The sequence below is a fragment of the Carassius carassius genome, chromosome 34, assembly GCF_963082965.1.
Source record: "Carassius carassius chromosome 34, fCarCar2.1, whole genome shotgun sequence".
Lineage (NCBI taxonomy): Eukaryota > Metazoa > Chordata > Actinopteri > Cypriniformes > Cyprinidae > Carassius > Carassius carassius.
Window position 1 is genome coordinate 9,975,561 of NC_081788.1, and position 20,279 is coordinate 9,995,839.

At 39.6% G+C, this 20,279-nt stretch overlaps 1 long non-coding RNA gene across 1 annotated transcript; it reads right to left on the reverse strand.

Moving 5' to 3' along the window:
- Positions 1 to 16,694: 16,694 nt before the first annotated feature.
- Positions 16,695 to 19,731, reverse strand: LOC132115132 (uncharacterized). Its single transcript, XR_009425417.1, has 3 exons — positions 19,225 to 19,731; positions 18,979 to 19,019; positions 16,695 to 16,730 (listed from the first exon to the last, which is right to left on the reverse strand). It is a non-coding gene; the product is annotated as an uncharacterized LOC132115132 (long non-coding RNA).
- Between the last annotated feature and the right edge of the window lie 548 nt (positions 19,732 to 20,279).

Sequence of the window (20,279 nt, forward strand, 5' to 3'; positions counted from 1 at the left end):
CAACAGCTTTTATTGTGCTTACATTTACAGCTATGGCCAGCAGGTGGCACTTATTGAAACCTCTTTTTGTTCATCAATTCTGCACTTTTTGTTCAGCGATTATGCACTCATCAGACGATCAGTAATTAGGTACACAGGTGATGTTATAAGACAAGCATTTAAGACTTTCAGGATTAGAATGAGAGCTTGTAATAGGGTCAGGACAACAGAAGTATTCTACTTTTACCACCATACCACTGTGAACCCCCCATCGCATCAATATTACTAATCATATTTTTCAAGACAAAATAGATATCATTTGAAAGCTTAGAGTCTGAGCATAACAATGCATTTAGCATGTTGATCAACTCCAAAGTAGTGCCAAGTTATTTGCTGAGAAAAAAAAAATAATAGTAATTTTGCCATGTACTCTAATGTTTATAAAAACATCACACAGCTCGGATACTCATGTGCCATATGTCATCTGAAAGGTCTCATGAAGTAGAATAAAACAACAGGGCTCTAGGCTAATTTTTTGCACTTGTTACACTAGTAAGCCTAACTTTTTTTCTTACAAGTCCACTTTTTTTAAATCGCTGTCCATATAAACAATATTGACTTGTAGCCTAAATGATTAACTAACAATCTGGTCAACATAATGTTCTTTATTTGAAGCACAATTAAGGTAACTTACTGAAAAAGTGTTGGTGCTTAAAGTGTTTCACTGAGGTGAAATTTAAACTTAAAACATCTCAAGTTTTAAGTTTATATGATATATGAAATAAAAAGAAAATCTAAATTAAGGGTTTTAAAGGCTTCAAACTGAACATCTCATGGCTCAATGTCTTATGGACTTTCCTCCACTGCAGTCACATGCCCCTCAGATGGCCAACTCCTGTAGTTTGGTCTTCTTGATCTTTGGCCTTGGCTTAACCAGCTGGCCACACTCTCTCTAGCATCAAAATCTTGAACTTGAACAAAATCCAGACTTGGCCCCTCTACACTGATTCTTATCAGATGAAAATGAAAGATGAAAAAATGGGTGTCTGATTTGAACAGGTGAACAGTCCCTAAACAGCTTATACTTATTGGATCAGCTATTAAAATAGTTCAGTTTTGTATGTAAAAAGCAAAGTGATTATATTTTCATTTTTTTTAATTAAGTTAATTTAGAAAAGCGTTTGGAGCTTTTTTTGTTCGTTAAATATACGTTTTAGGTTTTTTTAAGTAACGACCAAGCTGCCAGCGGCAGACAGTGAGTCTATGTTTGATCAATTTAGTTTTCTTAAATCATCACGACTTGCCTAAAATAAAATCTATAGATATAAAACAGTTGAAGCATATGACAATGTTTAAACGTTAGACCGAGATAAATGTAAGCTATAACCAATAGTTTGTGCGGAGATGCTTCAGGACAGGGAGACGCCTGCGTGATCACTTGCATTTTTTTCCATGGATATGCCTAATTTTTGCTCATAAAGGTAAGAGTAATACATTATACTTAACTGCACTCACAATATCAACAAAACAGTTGCTTGTTCTGCCATGTTGACTTTAATAGGACAATTCCTATTAAATTCCTAAACTTTAATTCACACAATACACCTATCTGTATACCGCTGCTTTCACAGTCATAAAAACGGGCTGATGACTTGATTGTCTTGATGATTAAGTCCCTCCTTCCGAAATACGTAACGAGTTCTGATTGGGCCAGCGGTTCCTGTGTTGTGATTCGACACCAGCTTAGAGCACGCTGCCCTCCTGTAAACGCGATTGGGCTAGTTTTGGATTAGTTTTGAGAAGCAAGTGGGCAGGATTTGTTTTGAAAACCTGGCAATCCTGATCTGAACAATAGACAGTAAAAGAACACACGTGCTGGAGATGTACTTATAATCACAGGAGCGTTTTTACTGACGAGATGCGCATGAAAATCGCATTCGATTTTTTTGCAGAGCCCTAACATCTAGTAAACAAAGCTAAACAGCGTTGCCCTTTGTGTAATAAGTTACAGAAACTGTTAAACGCACCAACTTAAATAATAAAATACACTTACCGGTTGTGGTTTATAAACAACGCCTTCTCCAGACAAAGAGGGAACTGCTCCATCTTTCAAGAATAATCTTTGTGCGAATCCGGCATTAAACTGATTGAGATTGAGGAAGTTCGCTGTCCTCTGGAAAAAGTGCTGCATATAGTTTTACATGTGGATTATAATTTTCGGGAACCGAGTTAAACATAAATGGTAACCATTAATCTCCAAGTACAGCGTCCCTGGGAAGGCCAAACAAAGGTGATTGGACTCCGAGATGAAAATAACAGCGTTTCAACGACATGGCGACAAACACAAACGTAGCTCTTCCTCTTCTCCCTTGGAGCGCAACAAGACCACGCCCCCCTGTTTGTGTATTCATGTGGGCGGAGGTTAGTCAAAAAACTGTTTTAGTGACGTCATTACTGCAGGAACTAGAGGGATTTAGTCCAAACGGGTCGTTTTTCATAGGCGAACTCTCTTAAATAAAATATCTCGCTTGGCATTGAACTTTGAGCTTTAGAATTTTACAGATATTATTTATACTCTAACAACAACATTACACACTAACTAAAGTTTAAAACATGGGATCACGAAGAACGGGACCTTTAAATAACTACTTAACGAAATAACCCAACCCCGTTGAAACAACGTCAGGTACCATGGTTGAATCAACGTTGAATTACCTTTCGATTTTGCAAATTGGATCAACATTGAAATCACGACATTGATTCACCATTGAAATCGCAACGTTGATGCACGATTGAAATCACGACGTTGATTCACTGTTGAAATCACGATGTTGATTCACTGTTGAAATCGCGATGCGGTTTCATCGTCTGACCTTCATCACGGGTGAATTACGGTCGTTCTGCAGACCTTGGATTAACTCTGAATGAGGTGTTTATTTTGAAAAGTTAATCAACGTTGATAACACGATGTTGTTTCACTGTTGTACCTGGCACCATGTATAAATACACACTTGTATGTTCAATGAGATCCTAGTTTGCATTGAGATCAACAGTACATGTTAAAGGCTAACAATCAAATAACTGGCAGCGATGGCTTTACAATCAACTTCAACAAACTACCACTTGCTCAAAATTGTAAAACAGCAGTTTTATTTTGGAAACATACTGTATAAAACAGATGAAAATAATCCCAAACTTTATTATGCAGAGTATGCATGGATGTATTGTTAAAAACATGAAGTAGAACAATCCAAATACAATAATATTTAAAGGTTTTTGTAAAATAATTTGGCATATAAATGCATATTTTTTGCGGCACTTGCAAGAGAAACCCTTGTACCTTTATGACTAAAATCAGTTGATCTTTTATTTTGGTGGAAAATTAGTTTCTGTAAAAAACATGTTTTAGTAATGTGTCTCATTACAAGAGATGTGTACATTTGTTCAGTGAAAATGTGTTACACCGTTCGAGAAGGGAACCTTCAACCAGGACCGCTGTAAGGGGAGGCAAGATTAGGACAATTCCAAGGGCCCAGTGTTAGAGAGGGCACCCCAAGAGGTGGGGTTTCTAATGTGAACCCCCTGGACTGTGTCTTCTTTACCGTGGGAAATGCAGAATGAGATTTCTACCAAAGGGGACTCTAAAATGTTAGAACCAACAGCCTCGTGCATATAGTGCGGTTGTGCTTCGGGTGATCCTTGAATTTTTTCCAGCGCTAGGTCCATTCTAACGCAGTCCCCTCCACTCTCTACCACTTGTGTGCTTTCTGTACTGTCCTGTATAAACATTTACATTTACATTTAATAATTTAAAAGATGTTTTTATCCAAAGCTACTTACAAATGAGAACAATAGAAGCAGTCAGGTCAACAAGAGAACAACAACAGTATACAGTCGTGGCCAAAAGTTTTGAGAATTACATAAATATTGGAAATTGGAAAAGTTGCTGCTTAAGTTTTTATAATAGCAATTTGCATATACTCCAGAATGTTCTGAAGAGTGATCAGATGAATTCATAGTCCTTCTTTGCCATGAAAATTAACTTAATCCCAAAAAAACCTTCCCACTGCATTTCATTGCTGTCATTAAAGGACCTGCTGAGATCATTTCAGTAATCGTCTTGTTAACTCAGGTGAGAATGTTGACGAGCACAAGGCTGGAGATCATTATGTCAGGCTGATTGGGTTAGAATGGCAGACTTGACATGTTAAAAGGAGGGTGATGCTTGAAATCATTGTTCTTCCATTGTTAACCATGGTGACCTGCAAAGAAACGCGTGCAGCCATCATTGCGTTGCATAAAAATGGCTTCACAGGCAAGGATATTGTGGCTACTAAGATTGCACCTAAATCAACAATTTATAGGATCATCAAGAACTTCAAGGAAAGAGGTTCAATTCTTGTAAAGAAGGCTTCAGGGCGTCCAAGGAAGTCCAGCAAGCGCCAGGATCGTCTCCTAAAGAGGATTCAGCTGCGGGAATGGAGTGCCACCAGTGCAGAGCTTGCTCAGGAATGGCAGCAGGCAGGTGTGAGTGCATCTGCACGCACAGTGAGGCCAAGACTTTTGGAAGATGGCCTGGTGTCAAGAAGGGCAGCAAAGAAGCCACTTCTCTCCAAAAAAAACATCAGGGACAGATTGATCTTCTGCAGAAAGTATAGTGAATGGACTGCTGAGGACTGGGGCAAAGTCATATTCTCTGATGAAGCCCCTTTCCGATTGTTTGGGGGATCTGGAAAAAGGCTTGTCCGAAGAAGAAAAGGTAAGCGCTACCATCAGTCCTGTGTCATGCCAACAGTAAAGCATCCTGACACCATTCATGTGTGGGGTTGCTTCTCATCCAAGGGAGTGGGCTCACTCACAATTCTGCCCAAAAACACAGCCATGAATAAAGAATGGTACCAAAACACCCTCCAACAGCAACTTCTTCCAACAATCCAACAACAGTTTGGTGAAGAACAATGCATTTTCCAGCACGATGGAGCACCGTGCCATAAGGCAAAAGTGATAACTAGGGTCCATGGCCTGGAAACTCCCCAGATCTTAATCCCATTGAGAACTTGTGGCCAATCCTCAAGAGGCGGGTGGACAAACAAAAACCCATTAATTCTGACAAACTCCAAGAAGTGATTATGAAAGAATGGGTTGCTATCAGTCAGGATTTGGCCCAGAAGTTGATTGAAAGCATGCCCAGTCGAATTGCAGAGGTCCTGAAAAAGAAGGGCCAACACTGCAAATACTGACTCTCTCTGATAAATGTCATGTAATTGTCGATAAAAGCCTTTGAAACGTATGAAGTGCTTGTAATTGTATTTCAGTACATCACAGAAACAACTGAAACAAAGATCTAAAAGCAGTTTAACAGCAAACTTTTTGAAAACTAATATTTATGTAATTCTCAAAACTTTTGGCCATGAGTGCCATGACAAGTCTCAGTTAGGCTAGTACAGAACGCATAGCCAGGTTTTTTTTTTTTTTTTTAAATATGAAAGACAAGAAAAGAAGGAAAAGTGCTAGTATTAGCTGGTTAAGTGATGGCGAAAAAGATGAGTCTTTAGATGTTTCTTGAAAATGAGTAAAGACTCAGCTGTTCGGATTGAGATTGGGAGGTCATTCCCCCAGCTGGGCGCAGTCCAGGAGAAGGATCATGAGAGTGATTTTGAACTTCTTTGGGATGGCACCACAAGGCGTCGTTCACTTGCAGAGCGCAAACTTCTGGAGGGCACACAAGATTTAACCAGCGAGTTTAGGTGTAACAGTATTAGCATTTAATGTCCCATTGAGCTGTGTCTAGGCATGCTCTTTTTGCGCCATCTACTGGTAGATTATAGCGGGTACAATTGTTTATGTTTGGGTTTCTGCCTGAGCCCATTTTGCTGAGACACATGCTATCTGCAGGCTGTAGCTGCCGGTTAGCTCCACTAAGAATGAAAGAAACGTGAAAATTTGAGATAAAATTAAGAAATAAGAGAGAAAGAAGATAGAGAAGAAGATAAATGATTATTTAGCCCCCTCTGGGATGTCAGCTCACGAGGTTTGTGTTCTTTAAATGTTTTTATCAACGAAGCTGTAACATTGGATAAGAACAAGCTCTGATATCTTGTTTTTTCTTTATGTTGTTTTCTTTTGTGAGCAGTTCTCACGGGTTGTCAAGACCAGAATAAACCCTGTTTTATGACTCTACATCGTGCGTTCGTTGATCCTTGAGGGTGCTACAGTGAGAACTCCCGTCTGCTGAGCGCGGGTAGATAATGGACGGTGCCGACAACGAGCAACAGGTGCCACCATCAGCCACGGCAATGCACAGCAAGGAAGGAGCCACCGCTGGAAGGTTCAGGTGCCCCGAAAAATAAGTGTTGCCCCGGTTAAAGGACTAACTTGAATTCTTCTACAAGAGAGAGAGAGAAATGGACTGTTAAAGGAATTAAGACTAATCTCTCTCTATTGATGAACAAAGCAAAAGACTGGAATATTTTCTATTGTTTAGATTTCTACTGCTTAAGTGACTGATATTCATACAGTGTTAAATTTGATGTTGTGATAAGTAACCTGCACATTCAGTGGATTTCAGTAAGTACCAGAAGATAAATATTCTGGCTTGGTAAAGATATTTAATAGTGTTTCTTAGTTACAGTTATTTAAGTCTTGACTTTAAGTTATATCTAAAGAGTTATAACTAGGGGTGTAACGATTCACTCGTTTTCTCGATGCATCGATTACAAACCCTGTCGATTCATATGCATCGACCTTGAAACATGATTTTTGAATCGTGAATCGCCGATCTTGGACAGTGATCGATTCAAAGTGCTAAGAATTGAATGAATCCCGATTTCTATAGCAATTCAATGCTTTCAAAATGTATACACATTAAATTACTACACGCACGAATTAATGGAGACCTTGAAGAGTGTTCGTGAATCGTGCCTCTTATCTGTCCTTCACGCGCTCCTGTCACAGGATTGCGCTCGCGCGCCGTTCGTCTCTGATGCAGCTGACGTGTGATCTATAGGACTCGTGAAGTAGTTTTACTTTTCTGTAGTTTGTCAATGGCTCTCTGCATCTTACCGACGGAGTTACCGGAGCCGTCGACAGCTGTATTTTTTGCATGGACGGAGCAGAAATGTAAGTGTCTAAATCATACGCACAGATCCATTGAATGATACATGTTTTTAAACAATGCGGATGAACCGAATATACGAAGGAAACTTTTAAAATTAACCACAGCATTAACAACGACCTTGAAATAAGAGCACGAGATTTATCTGATAATCAGATGCATGAAAGTAGCGTTTGTTTCATTAGCAAACAGACATCAGGCACGTTTTCTCTCAGAATCATTCGCTGATGGAGAAGAAAAGTTAAATAGAGATGAAGACGTTTTCACACTGACAGAGAAGCGAACTCGCTCTCATAGACGTGCCAGGCTATATCTGCAGCTAAACTGAATAAAAGCAGAATGAACTGATGAAACACACAAAAAAAACACAAACAATTTATGAATGATGCAGTGCTAATTGTCATTTATTACAGTACAGAAACTATAAAGTATATTTTCTACCTTATTCTGTGCAGAAAATTTAAATAATTGCTAATTAAATGTAGCCTAGTATATAAAACAATCATAAAATTGCCATTAGGAAAAAAATATCGATTACAAATGATTGATTATTGTCCAGCAGTGTATTTGATTTATTACAGCTAATTAAAATAATTAAAAAAGATGATAATTCCTTGTAAAAAAAAAAAAATAATAATAATAATAATTATTATTATTATTATTATTATATAGGCTACATACATAAAATGATTGTATTTGACATTTCTGTCTCTTCTGAAATTATGGCTACGCCCCTGGTGTGACAGCTTATACATAATACTCTTTAAGCTCTTTTTTAAAAACTTGGCTTACATACATTTTTACGTATGCCATGTCACATCATTAAACTATCATTTAACAATGGAAAAAAGTTTTTTTTTTTTATAACCTATGGTTCTCTAACCATAAATGCTACTGTAATTTGCCCCCTGACTAAGCATTTAAAGAATTTAGTAGAAGCATTTAAATAATCCCGTGAATGCACTTAAAGAATGCAGAATCGAATCGTTATAATCTAATCGAATTGAATTTAATTGTGAATCGAATCGTTCTAAATTTGCAAAAATCGTTCTTGAATCGAATCGAAAACCTATGAATCGTAATCGAATCGAAGCCTTGCCAAAGATTCACAGCCCTAGTTATAACTGTGCTTCAAGGTTACAACAGTAAGCTAAAATAAGATCAACATTCATTCACTCATTACCAAATCGAATTTAAGCTGCTTCATTAAATTCTGCACCTAAGACTAAGTTACAAATAAAAATTAAATAGAATAAATAAAAACTCCAACAATGGCAGAGCATGAGGTTAATCCAGAAGTAAATGAAGATGGTGATGTGGAACAACCTCATACAGACAAGGAATTACAAGCAGCAGAAGGCACAGCTGATGATGTCTCTACTACCTCACAAAGAGCACGGAGAAGCCAAAGAGTCCGTACACTGACGGAAAAGGGCCAAGAACTCCACAAGGAGCTCGTAGAGAAGGCTGCATGTCGTTTCAGAGGACACTATGAGAAGTGGAAAGCTGCTGTTAAGGACGCTAAAGGAGCCATAGATGATAAGTACTCAGAGGATCTGCTACAGGACCATGTCTCTAAGGTTTCAAATGCTTCTGAGGGTGTGAATGCTGCCTATGTTGAGTTGAGACGCATTGAATCTCCAGATAATGAGACAAGACGGAGAATGGATACATGTGAAGCCATAACAAAGACAATTATCGGAGCAGTAGCAAAGTGCTCTAACCCAATTAAATCTGAAGTTCAAGGAGATGAAAACTGGAAAGAGACTGAGCCTATATCTAAGTTAGTAGCCTCAGACAAGATGAGTGCAAAGTCACACCACACTAAGCTCTCTTCTCGCTCAAGGGTCTCCTCTAGAAGCTCCAGCAGGCTTTCAGCCAAAAGACCAGAGGCAGCTGCTGATGTTGCAGCAAATGAAGCTGCTCTGCAAGTTCTGCTTGAACAAGAAACTCATATGAAGGAAATCGAAAGACAAGAAGCGGAAATAGCACAAAGACAGAGAGCTCTAGAAGCTAAGCGCAGAGAAGTAGAGCGACTTGAGACAATAAAAAAGCTAAATGCAGCAAAGGCTCGACAGCAGGTGTATGAACAAAGTGAATGTTCAGATGAAGAGATATACAGCCTACTACACCACAGTCCTGCCAAAAAACAATGAAGTCAAGTCTGAAAACAATGACGCACATTGCAAACAGTGTTCTTCACCGCAAATTATGACACCTCAACGAGAAGTGAACACGACAGATCTGGTCAAAGCATTTGCAGAGTCTCTTAGTGTAAGCCGTCTTCCGGTACCAGAGCCTACAATATTCAGTGGCGATCCTATTAGATATAATGATTGGAAGATTTCCTTTCAAACTCTGATCGACAGGAAAAATATACCAGTTGAAGAGAACACTTATTACCTGAGAAAGTATGTAAGTGGGCCTGCAAAGAAGGCAATAGAAGGCTACTTTCCGCTTGGCACAGAATCAGCATACTATGCAGCATGGTCAGTTCTCGAAGAGAGGTATGGCAATCCCTTCCTTGTAGCCAAAGCCTATCGAGACAAACTCGATGCATGGCCAAAGATAAGCTCTAAAGACAGTATGGAACTTCAGGCATTTGCTGACTTCCTCTGCTGCTGCAAGACAGCCATGTTACAAATGAAGGGGCTTGAAGTGTTCAATGACTGCAATGAAAACCAAAAAATGCTTGCAAAACTCCCAGATTGGCTCACTTCAAGATGGAATAGAAAGGTTATGGAAGTGCAAGAGGAAAACCACACCTTCCCGAGCTTCAGCCAATTTGTCGACTTCATCTCACGGGAAGCCAAAACTGCCTGTAACCCCATAACATCTCTTTTCGCTCTGAAACCAATTGAAATTGAAAGTACAAAAACACAAAAGAACAAAGGCTATGGAGCAAAGGTACTGGCAACTAACTTAAATGAAAGATCTGTCAGTACTAGTTGTGCGTACTGTGAGAAGTTGGGTCACAGCCTACTTAATTGCTGGAAGTTTATGAGTGAGAGTATTCATGAGAGACTAAATTTTGTTCAAGACAAGAAGTTATGCTTTGGCTGTCTGAAGTCTGGTCACCACTCCAAGGATTGTGAAAGCAGAGCCACCTGTGATACATGTGATAAAAAACATCCAACATGTCTTCATGATAACCGTACCAGAGAAGAAAGAACAAGAAAAAGTCGAACCAGCAGTGACAGGACAAGACAAAGAAACCCAGACACGTTACAAGACGATACCGTCACACCAACAACAGGCGAAGCAACATCTAACAGAGTCACACAGAATGTTGATATGACACTCACACATCCTCCATTGTTCCAGTATGGGTGTCAGCTGAAGGCAAGCCAGAGCATGAAGTTCTTGTGTACGCGCTCCTTGATACGCAGAGCGACACAACCTTTATTCTCGAAGAAACAGCACAAGCTTTGCATATTAAAGGTAAATCAGCTCAGCTAAGGCTTACCACCATGTCATCAAGAAACACAGTTGTGTCGTGTCGCAAGCTCTCAGGTCTACAAGTAAGAGGATTTTATTCAAATAAGACAATTTCCCTACCAGTAACATATGCAAGGGACTTCATACCTGCAAACCGAGATCACATTCCAACCCCTGGAACAGCCAAGGCATGGCCTTATCTTGAATGCACTGCGGAGGAGATCGCTCCACTACAAAGCTGTGATATTGGCCTAATGATTGGCTACAACTGCCCCCAAGCACTTGTTCCTCGTCAAGTTGTGTCAGGAAACGAAAATCAGCCGTTTGCACAAAGGACTGATCTGGGATGGAGTATTGTGGGTTATGGCAATCCATGTCTTGATTATGGAGATCCTTTCGGAGTAAGTCATCAAGTCATTGTGAAGGAAGTGGTGCCGGATATTCAAACCTCCTCAAACTTAACCAACAAGGTTCACTATGTTTTCAGAACTCAAATAAAGGAAATGATCTCCCCTACAGAGGTCCTGAAAATGTTGGAATCTGACTTTGTTGAGAAGTTCCCAGAAGATGTAAACATCTCTCAAGAAGATCTCAAATTTCTAGCAAAGATAAGGAAAGGCATTAGACACAAGGAGGATGGCCATTTTGAGATGCCACTCCCATTCAAAAGTGAAAGGCCTAACCTGCCAGATAACAAGGCATGTGTTATTCATCGCCTCAAATGTTTAGGAAAAAAGCTCAAGAGGAAAAATCAGTACTACATGGACTACAAGAAGTTCATGGATGAGATAATAGCCCTTGGGGATGCTGGAAGAGTACCAGAGCAAGACATTTACAAGAGACCAGCTTGGTACATCCCACACCATGGGGTGTATCATCCCCAAAAACCCGGAAAGATTTGCGTCATCTTTGACGCCTCCGCCAAGTTCAGAGGCACCTCACTAAATGACCATCTCCTGACTGGTCCAGAGCTAACAAACACCCTGCTTGGAGTCTTGTGTCACTTCCGAAGAGGCCCAGTGGCTTTCATGTGTGATATTGAACGCATGTTCCACCAGTTTCATGTGAATGCTTGCGATCAAGATTACCTACGGTTCTTGTGGTGGGAGAACGGAGACCTCGAAACTCCATTCACTGTCTACCGAATGAAAGTACACTTATTCGGTGCAGCGTCCTCTCCAGCAAACTATGGCCTCAAACACCTCGCAGCTGAAGGAGAAAGAAGTTTTGATGAAGAAACCATCAAGTTCATCAAAACTAACTTCTATGTCGATGATGGACTAGGAAGTGTCGACACTGAAGAGCAAGCAATACAGCTTGTCAATGAAGCACGCAAGCTCTGCAGGATGGGCAACCTTCGGCTGCATAAGTTCATCTCAAACAGCACCCAAGTTCTATCTTCGCTTTCAAAGGAAGAATGTGCTGTAGTTGCCAAAGATCTAGATATGGCACTTGGTGAAGTGCATATGGAGAGAGCACTTGGCGTCAGGGCTGGACTGGGACCAAAAAAATCGGCCGGGGCATTTTTGCCCAGACTGGCCCACTATATGATCATAAACACCACCTATCTTTGCATGCCCTTAATTATATGCATACCAACTCCTATTCATTAAATCCACTGATGCCATGTAATGAGTGAGTATAGGAACGAGTGAGAGAAATACACTGACTTATTAAAAGATGAAATACAGTTGATTAATACAGTTGAACTATACTCCACAGCGGTGAATCCTAAAACAAGCTATAAGCGGCTCTGGCATAGCAATACCAGTGTTTCTTACAGGATTTTTGTTAAGCTATGGTGGTGTGTCCTCGGTCCTTCTAGGGGGGTTCGGGGGCATGCCCCCCCGTGATAAAGTTTTGTGCATTTTAATGTTAAATTCATTAATCTGGTGCACTTTGAGAGTTCAAAATTAAAAGCTCCAACCCATATTCAGTGTGCAAATTAAACAAAGAAAAATTCAAACCTCTTTTAGTTACAGTGTCTATTTACATTACACCTATAAATAGTTATAATATTAATCCAATGACAGTAATAGCCATATTTTGTAAAACAAATGCACAAAAAAATAAAGGAAACTTTCTTAATTAGTTGTACCAATTCTATACTTGAAAGAGATAAGCACATGATCTTTTATTTTGACGCAAACTGCATCAAGCTTTTATTTTGGCGGAAAACATGGTTTACAAACGCCTCTTATTAAATTTCTAGTGAATTGCGGTAATCGTCAACTATGCAGATGTGGAAATAATCTACACTCATGACATGGCCTAAGTGTTTTGAAAGTAGTTATGCTTACCGCAGGCTCTACACTTTCTCATCTCTCTCCTGATCCTCCGTCCTCACTATCATCATCTGCCACAGGAGCTGATGAAGGTCAGAAAACATATATTTTGACACAGTTTACAGTGTCTGCTTTAAGGGCCTGGTTCTATTTTTTCACGCTATTTATCTGCACATTCCTTGCGTTTCTTCTCCATCTTTTTTTACAGATACACACTGACACTGCTGCCGCTCGCTCACTCGTTTGAAGTTGTGATTGGGCCAGCCCAGTGTCAATCAAGAAAAGAGCCAATGGGCCGCTGATCTACGTGTTTCATGGGCTGGTCTGTCAGAAAAAAAAACTAACACTGACTTTGACCAATGCATTACACCGGCACAAACCCAGTGCCGCCAATTAAGCAAAACAAAACAAAACAAATGGGCCGCTGATGTACAAATTTTATGGGCCGTTTAAAAAAAAAAAAAAAAGTATGAGTATGAGATATCGGCCCAAAAAGCACGTCGGCCCACCGGGCAAATGCCCGGTATGCCCAATGGCCAGTCCAGCCATGCTTGGCGTACAATGGTGTGTGGAATCAGACCAATTCCAGTTCCGAGTGGTTGTTTAAGGAAAATCCACTCACCCGAAGAGGAGTATTATCCACAGTCGCCTCTGTGTTCGATCCATTTGGGTTTGTGTCGCCTTTCATTTTGCTAGGAAAGCAAATCTTGCAACAAATGTGCCGAGATAAGCTCAGCTGGGATGATAGCTTACCTGACAGTCTTCGACCTCAGTGGGAGTCTTGGCTCCGGGACCTGGGAAACCTGGCAGATGTAAAGATTTGCAGATGCTACATTCCTTCAAACTTCAAGGCACAACACTACGAACTGCATAATTTTTCTGATGCAAGTGCATCTGGATATGGCATGTGCACCTACCTGAGAGCAGTAAGCACATCTGGTGAAGTTTACTGCACCTTGGTGATGGGAAGATCGAGAGTTCCACCATCCAAAGTCACAACTATACCACGTCTAGAGTTGTCAGTGGCCGTTGTTGCTGTTCGCACCGGTGACATGCTAAAAAAGGAATTGGAAATAGAAATCTCAGAAGAAAGGTACTGGACTGACTCTAAAGTGGTGCTCGGCTATATCTGTAATGAGGCCAGAAGGTTTCACGTGTTTGTTGCAAACCGTGTGGAACGCATCAAACAAAGTACAGAGTCAACACAATGGTGGTATGTAACTTCCAAAGACAATCCGGCAGACCACGCCTCAAGAGGCCTTACAGCAGAACAACTTGTAGCTTCAAACTGGTTCAAGGGCCCAGATCTTCTCTGGCAGAATGTCATAACCAGTAGTGTACTCAAGGGAAAAGGAAAGTTCAAGTCCACACGATACAAGTAGAAGAACAAAAGTCACTGTTAGATCGGCTTCAGAAGTTTTCCGACTGGTTGAAAATGATTAAAGCTGTGCAGACTCAAGCGCTATGTTAAAGAAGCAAAGGATCACAAGAAGTCATGTAACATTGTTAACCTACAAGAGAGAAAAGAAGCAGAGGTAACCATAATAAAGATGGTCCAAGCAGCAGCGTCTCAGGAGATAAAAACCTTACAACATTATGAGGTGATGCAGACCAAAAACAGGGTCAGCAAGTTATGTCCATTTCTCGACAACCAAGGCCTTCTTCAGGTAGGCGAACGCTTAAAACATGATGCTTTGCATCCTAATGTCAGACATCCTGTGATCCTGCCAAGAAACAGTCATGTGTCTACATTACTCGTCAAACATTATCACGAGAAGACACACCTTCAAGGAAGAGGGATCACGATGAACGAGCTGCGAGCTAATGGATACTGGATACTTGGATGCAGTAAGATTGTTTCATCTTACATCTATAAATGTTTAAAATGCAGAAAATTCAGAAGGTGCAAGGAGCAGCAGAAGATGGCAGACCTCCCAGAGGATAGGATGGAAACTACACCACAATTCACCTACTGTGGGATGGACTGCTTTGGTCCTTTTTACATCAAGGATGGCCGCAAGGAGTTAAAGCGTTATGGATTGTTAATCACCTGCATGTGCTCCAGAGAAGTACATCTTGAGATGCTTGATGATCTATCGACGGATTCCCTCATCAACTCTTTACGTGCATTCATAGCCATCAGAGGTACAGTTCGGCAGTTAGGTGTGATCAAGGCACGAACTTTGTCGGCACCAGATAAAGAGTTTGCTGAAGCATTCAAGGAAATGGATCAAGCAAAGCTGGAAAAACTGGACTGCGAGTTTCTCATGAACACCCCAGCGTCAAGTCACATGGGTGGTGTCTGGGAAAGACAAATCCGCACCATAAGAAGTGTACTCGCGTCAATCCTGGATCAATCCAGCAAACAACTCGACAGCTCTTCTCTAAGGACATTCCTGTATGAGATAATGGCAGTCATCAATAGCAGGCCATTGACTACTGACCAACTGTGTGATCCATCAAACCCAGAACCTTTAACGCCAAACCACATACTGACCATGAAGTCAACAATCATCTCCCCACCTCCAGGAAGGTTTGTAAAGGAAGATCTTTATCTCCATAAGAGGTGGCGTCGTGTTCAACTCCTCACCAACATCTTCTGGACAAGGTGGAAAAAAGAGTATTTGTTAAACCTTCAAGGTAGACAGAAGTGGACCAAGGAGCATAGAAATGCTAAGGTTGATGATATTGTTCTCCTGAAAGATGAGATAACTCCACGCAGCCAGTGGAAATTGGCGAAGATCGCTGAAGTCTACCCTGGAAAGGATGGAATAGTGAGGAAGGTGAAATTGTTAATGAGTGATCAAAACCTGGACGAAGGAGGAAAACGTACCTCCAAACCCGTTCATCTGGAAAGGCCCATTCAGAAGACAGTCGTTCTGATGGAGGCAGAAGAAGATTCTCAACCTCGCTCTGCCTAAAATATAGTTCATATTCTTTAATTCATAAGCTATTCATTAGTCATAGTTGATAATTTGTTCTTTAAAAATCACAAGTGGTTGGTGGGAGTGTAACAGTATTAGCATTTAATGTCCCATTGAGCTGTGTCTAGGCGTGCTCTTTTTGCGCCATCTACTGGTAGATTATAGCGGGTACAATTGTTTATGTTTGGGTTTCTGCCCGAGCCCATTTTGCTGAGACACATGCTATCTGCAGGCTGTACAGCTGCCGTTTGGTCCACTAAGAATGAAAGAAACGTGAAAATTTGAGATAAAATTAAGAAATAAGAGAGAAAGAAGATAGAGAAGAAGATAAAGGATTATTTAGCGCCCTCTGGGATGTCAGCTCACGAGGTTTGTGTTCTTTAAATGTTTTTTCTGTGATTAATGTCTTATCAACGAAGCTGTAACATTGGATAAGAACAAGCTCTGATATCTTGTTTTTTCTTTATGTTGTTTTCTTTTGTGAGCAGTTCTCACGGGTTGTCAAGACCAGAATAAACCCTGTTTTATGACTCTATATCGTGCGTTCGTTGATCCTTGAGGGTGCTACATTAGGTATGTTCACAATGTTTTACAATAACTTTGATATTGTGAAATATATTTAACTGAACACTGAATGCAAAATAAATCACAATATTTTCACTTTACAGTTCAGTAACAGTAGAGTTGGAAACAAAGTGGACAACACTATTTGTTAAACACTTATTTAATGTATTCAGATGCAATCATACAATTCACAAATTATTAATAAGAAGCGTTTTCAGAGCCCCCAGTTACTCTGTTTTAATCAGAACATTAGCATTACAGTGTAGTAAAACAAGTAAAATCTAATTCAGTAAAGTTTTATTAAACTAAGTATAATCATAACCTATCACAAAAGGTCAGTGAATCTTGACCAGAAGTGACAGTGCAATGTAGCAGATGAACAATTTCTTACCAATGTTTCAAGAATAAGCTGGATCCTTGATGACTCTACAAGGGGAAAGAAGAAATGGTTTACTGAAAAGTTCTTAAAAAGCAGGTTTTCATTTTATACCATTTCTTTAAACCATTGGTTATCAAACTTTTTATACCAAGTACCACTTCAGAAAATATTTGTTATTAAATATTAAGTTCCACCATAATGACCAACATTAAATTTCAGCAGCGTAGTAGGCCTTACTATTCAGCTACAGCTCTACAGTTACAAAATGAGGCAGTTTTATTCAAATAAGAATATTTTATTGTTGTCAGCCACTTTACAATGGTAAATACAGTTTGAACATAAACACTACACTGTGCTTACATACAGGTAAATGAAAACTTAAAGGCCGTGTTGCAGGGTTAATTTTTCAACGAATTTGTGCAATTTGCTTGTTGGTAATAAACATTTAAACTGTTATCCATTGCATTTTATGTTGTTGGGTATTACAAAACGGAATATAATACGAGAAAGTAGGTACTATATTACAGCGGTCTCCTTTCCCCCACGTTCGAATGGTCACGTTGGGGAGAGAATTTACCAAAGCCCACCTTGAGAGCATTGAGAGTGACTAGAGAGAGACGAGTAGTAGACGAGAGTATTCAGATAGCACAGATTATAGATAAATAGTTAAATACATAGATATAGATAGATTAGACTAGCTATATAGATAGATAGATAGATAGATAGATAGATATAGATAGATATAGATAGATAGATAGATAGATATCAAACAAACAGCGACCAAAACGGACTCACTTCCCTACAGCACAAGCTTTCCAACAAAGTTTCCATGGGACAGCACCGCCCACACACAAGCCCCTGCCAAACACAGCGACAGACACACGGCTACGTTTGCAACAACATTTTCACCGGAGGAAGAGATAAACGCTTAAAAACACCCATATAGCTAGCATGATGCCTTTTATTTCTAGATGACAAGGACAAAGTTTACCAGTTCTACGACACTATGACAAAGGTTACCGGTACTTATCTGAACTAACGTCATGATCACTGCCACTAGATATAAAGAAAATGTTGATTTTGCACTCGGTGCTATTCAATGACAGTAAAAAATATGTGTCGTTATTGTGCACTGCTGCTCGTAGACTACCTCCAGTGCTCATTGCTGCGTTGCTAAATGATAGCAACTCACCAGGACACTTCACCAACTCTCCACTCATTCTCCTCGGACCATGCATTTTATTGGCTTTGACGGACATCAGTTCTTGGCAATTCCTCATTTGCCATCTCACGTCTGGCAGGTTCGAAATTATACAGCTGCGGGCCATCATACATGTTGGCTCTTGCCTCCTCATGCCAGTCAGTCGCTATAGTTCTGATGCTGCGTTCCAGGCAGGTTTTTGAGCTCGTAATCACTATTTCTTACCACGACTAACGACTTTGTACCGTTCCAGGCAAGTTACGCCAAACTTTCTGAGCACAAGGAATTGTAGCTAGATTATTTATTTTATTGCAACGTTACATTGACCAAAAATCGTTTTTTCAACGTGTACCAATTGCATAAACACTGCATCCATAGGCAGTATTATCCGTAGGGGCTGCCATCATTGTTTCGCATGCTGTGTGACGTCAGAACTCGGAGTACATCGATCTAGTACGATTTCACGGGTGGGAAGTCACAGGTTTGACTGCCGTTCCAGTGCACTTTCACAGGTTTAAGGTTGGAAAAACACGGGTTACGGGTTGCCTGGAACGCGGCATCATACTAGGCTGAGGCTACCTTTCCTCCACTTCTCCCCAACGTGACGTCATCACCGAGTTGCGTAAAAAAACACGTTAATACCAAAAACATAAAAAACTGGTCTTTAAGACCATTTCTGAGAGATTTTAAAAATGATATACATATCTTGAGTGATTTATGTACCCATTAATCGAAAGTGGTGGTTAACCGGCAACATGGCCTTTAAAGTTTAAACTAAAATGCGTTATAACAAAAGTTACATAACTTTACTGTACATTAACTGTACTTAAATGTACAAAAAAAAACCTTACTCAAAGATTAAATTAAAATTTATTAACATTAATATTTAATTTAGTGATTCACCTGCGTAACCACTAGAGAGGGGCCTGACACTGAGAACCACTGCTTTAATCAGTCCTAATTCATTTTTAAATTAATTTTCATTAATTCCTTTAAATTGTACTGAAATTTGCACTTGTCATTGTATGTTTGTATGTCAATATGTTTCAGAAAACACTTTGAAACTATTATTAGAATAAAAACAGATAACACACCTAATGCATGGGATTCATATCAGGAAAATGTGGAAAAATCTCTAAAAGACAGATATTAACACATAACTTACCAGCAACACATTAGGTGAGCATCTAACTTGATCATCTGTGATAAAGCAATGCAAAAATACACACACGGGTATTTATTTATCGTCTGCAGGTTACATGTCCTTTAAGCTACCCATTTTTAAACTCTGGTTATACTTTACTATTTTCAAAAGATAATAAAGATAGCGATTTTCTTACCTCATTTTGCCAGTATGTTTGCAGGACCTCGCAGAACACATCTGACCCTTCTTGTGTTCACAGTTTTTGTTCTCCTTTGACATGTCACGACTCAAATTCGCTCAAAAAAAATAATTAACCGGCAAATTTTAAATAATTCGGGACTTACCGAGCACCCAGTTATAACGAGCAGCAGCTCACAGTCAGCCGCCTCACTCACAGAAAGACGACAATAACGGTCATGTTTTTAAATGTAGAAAGGCGCGAACCGATTCATTGTCCAGTTTCCTGAATGACAGCCAGATTAACCAATCATGATCAAAGTAATAAAATAAAACTACCAATAGGAGTTGTTTCAGTGTGATAAAGCAGCGAAATGTATTTAGTTTTATTGTTGTTAATGATGATAATATTTAACATATACATTTAGATTTTAGAATAGGTATCATGACTAAAATATTTTAAAATGCTATTAAAATAATAATAATCTTAAATAATTTAATATAAATAATTTAAATGTTTGTTAACCTTTTTCAACCATTTAGCAAACATTTTTAACGTTGTTTCGTTAAAACAACTGACCTTATTTCAAGCATATTTCAACGTTGAAAGTTGGTCATGTGCTGGAAGTTTTTCAACCATTCGGCTTTAAACGTTGAATCAACGTAGTTTCAACGTTGAAACCACAACTGACCTTATTTCAACCATATTTCAACGTTGAATCAAAAACAAAAACTCTTTCATTATAATCATAACCCATAAAGATGTACTTATCTCTAAAGGCGCGTCTAATGAGGAGATGACGAGTCGGCATTGCAACTTCATCCTTGCGACACAGACTCAGAAAACACTAGTTTATTAGTAAATACTTCAAATATCTTTTTCCTATTTCCCCCTTATCAAATTTATTGTAATTACTTTAGCCGGTGCTTTGCGGCAAGCTTAAGCCAATTATTTGAACGCAGAACTGTTCAGCTGCGCTGCTGCGGGACACCGTCGAGCTGCTCTTGACAGTCGTGGCATCACGGTCTCGTGTTGTTTCCACCAGCGCAGCAAGTTTTTTTTTTTCAACGCTA